This window comes from Limulus polyphemus, unplaced genomic scaffold (genome assembly GCF_000517525.1).
Source record: "Limulus polyphemus unplaced genomic scaffold, Limulus_polyphemus-2.1.2 Scaffold722, whole genome shotgun sequence".
NCBI lineage: Eukaryota > Metazoa > Arthropoda > Merostomata > Xiphosura > Limulidae > Limulus > Limulus polyphemus.
Genome location: NW_013666332.1, coordinates 187663 through 196595, shown reverse-complemented (window position 1 = coordinate 196595; position 8933 = coordinate 187663). Strand labels below are relative to the sequence as shown.

The window sequence follows — 8933 nt, the reverse complement described above, 5'->3', positions numbered from 1 at the left end:
AGGAGCAGTTGATTCTTTTAGTAGGAGCCAGTTGATTCTTTTAGTAGGAGCAATCATAAGAGGATTACTCCTGATGCAGGTGTTTGTTTCACGTTTTTCTGTTCTTCATTTTTTTTTTTTGTCGTAGAACTGCGGATAAACTAATAGAATCTCATTAGTTGCCCGAAATAAAACTTTCAGGTAAAATAATAACGTATAACAACACATTATTTTATTTTTCAGTTTGTTTTAACATTTTTCTTTAGCCCTTATTTGATATCTCAAACATTGTACTGTTTGTGTAAAATGTGGGAAAAGAAGCGTGTGCTCCGTGGGGATTTGCAGTTAATTGGATACATACGTGTGTGTAAACCGAGATGTAGCTTTACATCAACGTTAGATAGGTTTTGGTGGTATTTGAAGCACCATAAGTTTCGTGCTGTGAAATAACACGAATTATAACTACCAGTGGTTCTTAGCTCAGCACGTCTTCCAAGATATACGTCATAAAAATACTTGAAAGCAGACTTTTTTTGATAATATTACTTTATTCGCTTAACGAACATTTTATTCTACTAAACTATAATTTATCTAAACGTATTAAAATGTTCTTATGAAATAAAACATTTTGAACATGATTCAAAACAATTTGTATGTTTGTTTGTTTTTCAAATAAACTTCATGCCTGGGAAATACAATAGGGATGTTCTTCTTTTTCTCATCTTTAACATTTTGATCTCTTCTTGAATTCATGTAAACCAATGCGAAATCCTTTGGGAACCAGTTTTCACTTCGTTAACATTTTGATCTCTTCTTGAATTCATGTAAACCAATACGAAATCCTTTGGGAACCAGTTTTCACTTCGTTAACATTTTGATCTCTTCTTGAATTCATGTAAACCAATACGAATCCCCTGGGAACCAGTTTTAATACCCTGGGATCCAGTTTTCACTTCGTTTTATATTTAGCCTAATAGGTGGCTCAGTGTTTTTGTCTTATCAAATACATAAGCTCCTGATCTGTGAAGTGGTTTGGTTTGAATTTTGCGCATAGCTACGCGCAAGCCGTCCCTAATTTAGAAGTGATAGACTAGAGGGAATGCATCTAGTTAACACCACCCACCGCCAACGCTCGGGCTACGCTTTTACTAACGAATAGTAGGATTGACCGTCACATAATAACGCCCCTACGGCTGAAAGGGCGAGCATGTTTGGTGGAACGGGGATTCGAACTCGCGACCCTCAGAGTGCGAGTCGAGTCTGTGAAGTGAAATAAGATCTGGCTCCATTTAGTTCAGTGCTTCTCAACTGGGTGAATGGTTCACTCAGGGGTTAATGAGATCAGAATCAGGCTGAATGATTATTATGAATTATACAACAAATTCAACAGCAAAACATTAATTTGTTATTATTATTTATTCTAGTTGTTGTTTTATAAATACATTCATTTTTTGTTGTATTTATTCTAGTTGTAGTTTGATGTATATTCGAGTCATAATAAAGAAATTTGAATTTTTTGTCTTTTTTCGAACTGGGGTGAGTAAGCAGTCGTGAAAAACTTATAGGGGAATGATATTGGAATATTTAGCTACCAATCAACTCTTCCCTGTGCAGTTTTTAAAAAAATCAATCAACCACCAGAAAACTGGACCTCTTTTTTGTACTAATTGACAGAAATCGATAAATTATAAGACAAAAATAAAGCCAAAAGACATTATTCATATACTGAACCTTTTTCTATGATTTTGGAGGAATTTTTACGGTTAATAGTTATCGCAGAAAAAAACATTTTGAAACTAACTACCCCTAACACAGAAACGTATATATATATATATATCCACAATCTTCTCAGCTGTATTTCATGCATTTCCTCCTTTCATGTATGTCTGACTATATACAACCAATAAACTAACTACCCCTAACACAGAAACGTATATATATATATATATCCACAATCTTCTCAGCTGTATTTCATGCATTTCCTCCTTTCATGTATGTCTGACTATATACAACCAATAAACTAACTACCCCTAACACAGAAACGTATATATATCCACAATCTTCTCAGCTGTATTTCCTGCATTTCCTCCTTTCATGTATGTCTGACTATATACAACCAATAAAGGTACTGAATAATGTAAAACAACTAACTGTAACATGTCGTTTAAAGAAGAAACGATCACGTTAATAGTAGACAAATACACAATACCATGTAAACTAATATAAAATAAAGTTTAAAACCAGAATAACGGAACAATACCAAATTTATATGGATAGAAACAGACGCGGACTGACACCCCCCCCCCGGGAGAAATCTAGGTGGGCTTCTTTGGAAAAATGTGTAGAAAAATATATAATAATTCTCTGTCAGCACAATAGAGAAATAATTGTTTGTCTATAGTCATCACAATAGAGAAATAATTGTTTGTCTATAGTCATCACAATAGAAAAATAATTGTTTGTCTATAGTCATCACAATAGAGAAATAATTGTTTGTCTATAGTCATCACAATAGAGAAATAATTGTTTGTCTATAGTCATCACAATAGAGAAATAATTGTTTGTCTATAGTCATCACAATAGAGAAATAATTGTTTGTCTATAGTCATCACAATAGAAAAATAATTGTTTGTCTATAGTCATCACATCAAGATACAAATTAAAATGTGTGTTAATTTTATCAATAACGAGCCCCACAGTGGCACAGCGGTATGCATACGGACTTACAACGCTAGAATAGCGATACCTGTGGTGGGTAGAGCACAGATAGCCCATTGTGTTTAACTTCAAACAAACAAACCAATAAGGATGTGCATCTAAAAGGGTTTAATATTTCTGCTGAAGACATATATTCTATCTTGTGTATTACTGATCGTGTAAACTATGTATGACTAGTGTTTTAACATTAAATTGCGTATACTTCTTAAGTATGTATGTTTGTTATTTGTATTCCAGCCCGCCTCTGACTGAAGAGGACACGTGATAGTGTAAAAACTTGTATCCATATATAGTTGGTGTTGTTCCGTTATTGTGGTTCTAAACTTATTTTAAACAATCATCTCCTTAAAAGGTTTGAATTAATCACTTCATTATTTACTTATTTTGTCCTGGTAAGTTAGCCCGTTCCAACACTTACATTTGCTTCCCAGCAAGACGTTAGTTAACACATTGTCAATCCTGTCGTTGAAGGTAAGCAATGAATAATTACTTAAAAGTACTACACTTTATTTTCTTCTCCAAATATGATAGGTTTTGAAACCTCTCCGGCTACAATTGCGATCTACTTACCCGTCTAAAACATGTAGTTATGTTTTATTATTATATCAAGATTCTTAACCAAAACCTTTATATTTTCTTTACCTTCTGAGCTGGTAATCTTATTTTGTGAATCCAGGATTAATTTCCTAATATCTTTTCAGGAGTGATTCCAGTAATCCATCACAGATGGCATTATGCTGCTTTGGCTAATGAAAAACAAGCTCTTTTTTTCTCTTCTTCAATTACCTAAGCTACTTTTAATAAGTCTTGTTATTGATGGGTAATTACCTTTACATAATTACGTCGTGGATAACGTGATTCTTCGTAGCCGAACACTTCATGACGTCAACGTGTTCAACCTGCAAGATTTAAAAATATTAGGAGTCAATTTCATTTGTTACACAGCAAGATTTCACCAAAAGTTGATACGTTGTATAAAAACTCTAGTAAAATATAATTTCGGGCTCCTAAGACGACAGCTTTCTCAGATGTTCAAATACGATAAAACAATCAAAGTCCCAATTTGAATTTGAATGTTGTAGTTAGTTTTAGCAATGGCGTCGCTAGGCGCTGGCACGTGGGGCCCGTGACCCGATTCTATTTGGCAATGCCCCGAATCCCCGGTTGGTGTCTTGAAAAATCAGAATGGAAAAACCATGTTCGATATCATACCGAAACGCCGAAACTTTCCGCGCTTATGAGCTCGAGCACCGAATCTTTTACGCACCTTGCGACGCCTCTGAGTTTTAGATAAAATGACAAAATTAGTTAATCTTTTAAGAACCGTAAAAACATATAATGTGACGCTGATAATTGATAAATTCCAACATAAATATCAGACAGTTTGAATCGATTGCGTACAATTAAATACTGTTATGAGGCCCACACAAAAAATATTTTAGTATTTATTGCAAAAGATCGCCATTGGCTCTCAAGATTTATAACGCTAAAATCTCCGTTTCGATACCTGTGGTGAGCACAGATATCCCATTGTGTAGCTCTATGCTTAACAACAAATAAACGAATTATTGCAAAAATCTTATATAGGCTAATGAACGTTTTCTCTTGGTTTCTGCTTTTCTTGTCTATAAAACCAAAAAACTATAAAAACGCATCTCAATGACTTGCAAAAATAAGCAAGTTTTATTAAAATTATATAGTTAGTTTCCTTACAGGATGTCATATGTTCTATACAATGCAATGTATATAAAAAATCTGAAGTCTTTGTTAGACAGCACAAGCTGCTGTTGCTAACCAAGTTTGCTCAAAACATTTAATGTTGTTTCATGAAGAATAAAAATAACAAAATGTATCAACATTGAAAAAAAAACACACTTTTGAGTCACACTGATCGTTTATCTAGCTGACATAGGGCTCGGCATAGCCAGGTGGTTAGGGCGCTCAATCTGCGGGTCGCGGGTTCGAATCCCCGTCACACCAAACATGCTCGCCCTATCAGCTGTGGGGGCGTTATAATGTGACGGTCAATCCCTCTATTCGTTGGTAAAAGAGTAGCCCAAGAGTTGGCGGTGAGTGGTGATTACTAGCTGCCTTCCCTCTAGTCTTACACTGCTAAATGAGGGACGGCTAGCGCAGATAGTCCTCGTGTAGCTTTGCGCGAAATTCAAAAACAAACAAACACGAGAAACATTCAACGTTATCGCGAAATCCACAATAAACAAACAAACTAGCTGACATAATGCTAGGTTCATTAGAAAAATCCAATGAATAAGATTGATCAATTTTAACCTAACATAGACTGCTATAAAACCCTTGAACTAATGTTTTTTTTTATATAATCAAAACGTATAAATGACAAAATAATACTGTAAAATACTTCGACACAAAGTAATCTAGTCTGCTGCGGAAGTGTCCAGAAAGGCAAACTAAACATCATAAATATATGAAAGTCACGTGACTTTTATATTGTTGTCGTTTGTAGTTATGCACAAAGCTACACAATGGGCTATCTGTGATCTGCCCACCACGGGTATCGAAACCTGGTTTTTAGTGTTGTAAGTCCGCAGACATACCGCTGAGCCACTGGGGGGTAACTTTTTTTACTAGAGTTTAGTAAAGTGAACGAGCATCGAACCCCCAGTGACGTTCACTCGGGGGGGGGGTCTCAAACCCCTTTCTTCCTGAATTTATGTCCCCAAAGTGCCTTTTTTCCCTGTCATAAAAACTGTCAACAACTAAAAAAGATACATCTGATTCCACACCTTGCTTGATACGAGTTATTGGGAAAGAAAGCAAAAAAAAAAAAAGGATTTCAGCTTTAAAATAAATGAAACACAATGAGTTGGAAGGCTATACAGTAAAAACAAAAATTGCAATACGCTATTAAGTGTTAATACGCAAAAATTCTCTGTTTAGTTTTAGATCATAATAAGTGTTTATAAGACCAATTGAATAGGAAGAAAAAAAGAGGATTTGTTTGTTTCTTACGTGCATCAGAGGCAATACACAGTTCCCGTAGTATCCTTTACCCACTCCCCCCCCCCCAAGAAAAGGCTTGTTAATGAGCCCTTTTGCCCATTATTGGTTTAATTGCACGTAACTAAATAAAAGTTAGGTTACTTTGCACGTTGTCTTTGCCCATTATTGGTTTAATTGCACGTAACTAAATAAAAGTTAGGTTACTTTGCACGTTGTCTTTGCCCATTATTGGTTTAATTGCACGTAACTAAATAAAAGTTAGGTTACTTTGCACGTTGTCTTTGCCCATTATTGGTTTAATTGCACGTAACTAAATAAAAGTTAGGTTACTTTGCACGTTGTCTTTGCCGATTACTTGCTGTAGTGTAAACGTGATTTATTGCTTTCAGAATACTGATGTTTGAAAAGCAAAATTACTTTTAAATCGTTTTAAGTTCACATTAATAAATATTTCCTAATAATGTCTGGCGTGACATCATAGGCATGCGCTGAAAGACAAAAACAAAAAACTGTAGGAATAATCGTGAAATATTAACACCTGGGAGTAAAATAATGCACATTTTCTTGGTGCGTCCCACTAAACCCCCACCTGTGTATTTTGTAGTTAAGCACAAAGTTACATAAATGGTTATCTGTGCTCTGCCTACTACGGGTATCGAAACCCGGTTTCTAGCGTTGTAAATTCGCAGACAAACCGCTGTGCCACTGAGGGGGAGGATAACTGTGTATACGATTGTATATATAATAATGACGTTTTTTGTAAGGTTGCCGTTTTTTGACTTTGTCGAAGTGCATATTTTACATTCTGATTATTATAAAACCCATTATTTCTAGTTCTGAAGGATTAAAATGTCCCACTATTTTTGGAGGTGAGAGTTCGTTCTGTTACCATTTGATGTATATTTTATAATTATTAAATATATAAAATCTCCAAAGAAACTAATTACACCATGATTCAAACCCCGGGATATGTAAGAGAAAGAAAAAATAAAACTATAGTAAGTACTCAAAGCGAGAGACTTTTCTCTAGGACTCTTAAACAAGGCCTCACAGACCAGTGCCGAAAAAAAAAGGGCGCTTTTAGTACTGACGTAAAATATACTGTACAATAAAGCCACAGGCTAGAAATCAGGTTTCAGTCCTATTCTACAATGTGTTACACAAAACGAGTAAAGCTAGAATGAGTTGGACTTCACAGTGTCCTGTATAACAGAACTAAAGCTATTAAATATTCTCTCTCTACAATATGCTGTACAATAAAGCCACAGGCTAGAAAGAAGGTTTCAGTCCTATTCTACAATGTGTTACACAAAACGAGTAAAGCTAGAATGAGTTGGACTTCACAGTGTCCTGTATAACAGAACTGAAGCTATTAAATATTCTCTCTCTACAATATGCTGTACAATAAAGTTACAGGCTAAAAAGACAGTTTCAGTTCCGCTCTACAATGTATTGCATAAAACTGCTAAAGCTCAAATGAGTCGAGGTTCACAGTGTCCTGTATAACAGGACTAGAGTTGGAGTTGTTAAATACTCTTTCACTACAATATACTGCATAAAAATACTTTATGGATTTCACCTTGCAATATACTGTATCTGCGTAACGGGAATAGAGCTGAGTACGCTACAGATAAAGAAGACAGTTTCAGTTCTACATCACAATAAAGTACCGGTCTAGAACTAATGAAGACTGTTTTTGTATTTATCTGCATTTGTATTTATATAGGAAAAAAAACTAGAGCTACACAGAGGAATATTTAGTCATTTTCAGCAGTATTTTACTTAACAACATTATAACTTACACAGAAAACTGTTTTTGTAATTCACTACAATATATTACACAATATAAATAAAGCTGCGCATAAATCTGGTTTAGTCTTTATTTTCTCTACAGAATATAACGTAATACGACTAGAGTACTCAGAAGTATGTTTAATCTTTCTCTACACTATATTACTCTAGCAGATAACCGTTGAAACAATTCAATGGTAATTTTCCTGAAAATAGTTATGAATAAATATAAGATGTGCAGTCAACCCAATCCCTTGGATCAGAGCGCAAATGCAATAGGATTGTTTAGTGCAGTGTTTCTCAACGTGGGCCATGTTTCTAAGGAGCCACACGTGAATGGCGGAAAATTAGGGAGTCACAGTAAATTTTGGGTGGGCCACCGAAACTTCATTGCCCGAATAAAATATTTAAAATCTAAAATTTAATCAAAGGTTCTCTCTCCACGTATCCCCCACAACTCAGAAGTCAAGTTAGCAGACGCTTGTTTGTTTGTTTTTGAATTTCGCGCAAAGCTACACGAGGGTTATCTGCGCTAGCCGTCCCTAATTTAGCAGTATAAGACTAGAGGGAAGGCAGCTAGTCATCACCACCCACCGCCAACTCTTGGGCTACTCTTTTACCAACGTATTAACCGTCACATTATAACGCCCCCACGGCTGAAAGGGCGAGCATGTTTGGTGGGACGGGGATTCGAACCTGCGACCCTTAGATTGCGAGTCGAGCGCCTTATCCACCTGGCCATGCCGGGCCTAGCAGACGCGACTAGTACTCGAGTTTCAATCAAAATGTGCGGCGCGCCACTCCATGATTAACAGAATATTTTTTACTTGTATAAGTAAACAGTATATTATAAACAAAATAATTAAAAACAATAAAATATTGTAAAAATAATATTATAAATCAACAGTGTGGAAATAAAGTAAATTTTTTCCTAAGTAACAGCGTCTACGAAGGGTGGAGCCACAGAGATAAATCAAATTCAAAAGAGAGCCACGAGCAAAAAAAGGCTGAGAAACACTAGTTTAGTGGGCTATTTACAACCATATTTTGTCATTCCACGTGTTACTTCAATAAGAAAAATCGCATTGCGTTTGTTTTTAAGCAAAGAAGACTGACTATAATGCACTGTAAAGCGCTCAGGTTCGTAAAGTAGCCGCTCCAAGTATTTTTTTTTTTCCACTGGATGCCACCGTTCCTTGCCATTTACTGAGTGCAAGAAAAGAGCGCTGCTACCGAAGTGAGCACTTTTGAGAGTTGTCATTTCTATAAGAAGTTTCAAGGTGGAAATATTCAATTCAATTTAAATCAGTTTATTCTACATGGTACAATAAAATCATGCATGTGTATAATATATAATACAAACATGAATATATATATACATATATACTGAACAACAACAAATACACTGAGTGGTCACAAGTAAATAGACACCTAATTTTTTGTCATATAACTGATTTATGCTAATT

General features: G+C 35.3%; 1 protein-coding gene across 1 annotated transcript in view; it reads right to left on the bottom strand.

The window, feature by feature from the left end:
• Positions 1-8933, bottom strand: part of LOC106460173 (plasma membrane calcium-transporting ATPase 2-like) — a 222671-nt gene that overhangs the window by 106979 nt on the left and 106759 nt on the right. The window contains exon 4 of the mRNA XM_022386821.1: positions 3526-3596. The gene's annotated coding sequence lies outside the window, so the exon portion shown is untranslated. The remainder of the gene's footprint in view (positions 1-3525; positions 3597-8933) is intronic.